This window comes from Penaeus monodon, chromosome 25 (genome assembly GCF_015228065.2).
Source record: "Penaeus monodon isolate SGIC_2016 chromosome 25, NSTDA_Pmon_1, whole genome shotgun sequence".
In the NCBI taxonomy this organism is placed as follows: Eukaryota; Metazoa; Arthropoda; class Malacostraca; order Decapoda; family Penaeidae; genus Penaeus; species Penaeus monodon.
In genome coordinates, this window is record NC_051410.1 from 8,331,171 (window position 1) to 8,331,721 (window position 551).

Here is a 551-nt window from a genome sequence, read left to right on the forward strand (position 1 = left end):
GAAGATGTTGATGTTTCAAAACATTATTAACGAACAATTTTAATACTTATACCCACATACATTCTATTCATTAAAAGAGAAGAAAAAATACATACCGACCGAAGAATAAAAAATCAGAAACTGAACAGACTAAACTAGCTTACAAAAAAGGGCATCGCGGTTTCGAAGGAAGAAGGGCACCGAACACGTGACGCAACAGCTGAGCCCCTGCCTCGTGGTTCAAGATCCGCAATAAATCATATCAATTTATCATGTTTCCTTTTATCTCCTGTTTTTTTTTTTTTTTTCAACGGCGATACATACTGTAGTGAATCGCTAATATCGCCGTTCTACATTTTTCCAGCTCTTAAGTGCCACTCTATTATAAGTTCTGACTCGAGTGAAATTAGGTGTGAATAGCCATTATGAGCGAGCAAGTGCTGACCCGGGAGGGGGGGGGGGGCTCTTTCGCGTCTGGGTGACATGTTAAGCACTTCTTTTAATCTCTCACGGCGCTGGAGGTGAGGGAGGGGGAAGAGAGGAAAGGTGGTCTTTCCCTCTAAAATAAACGC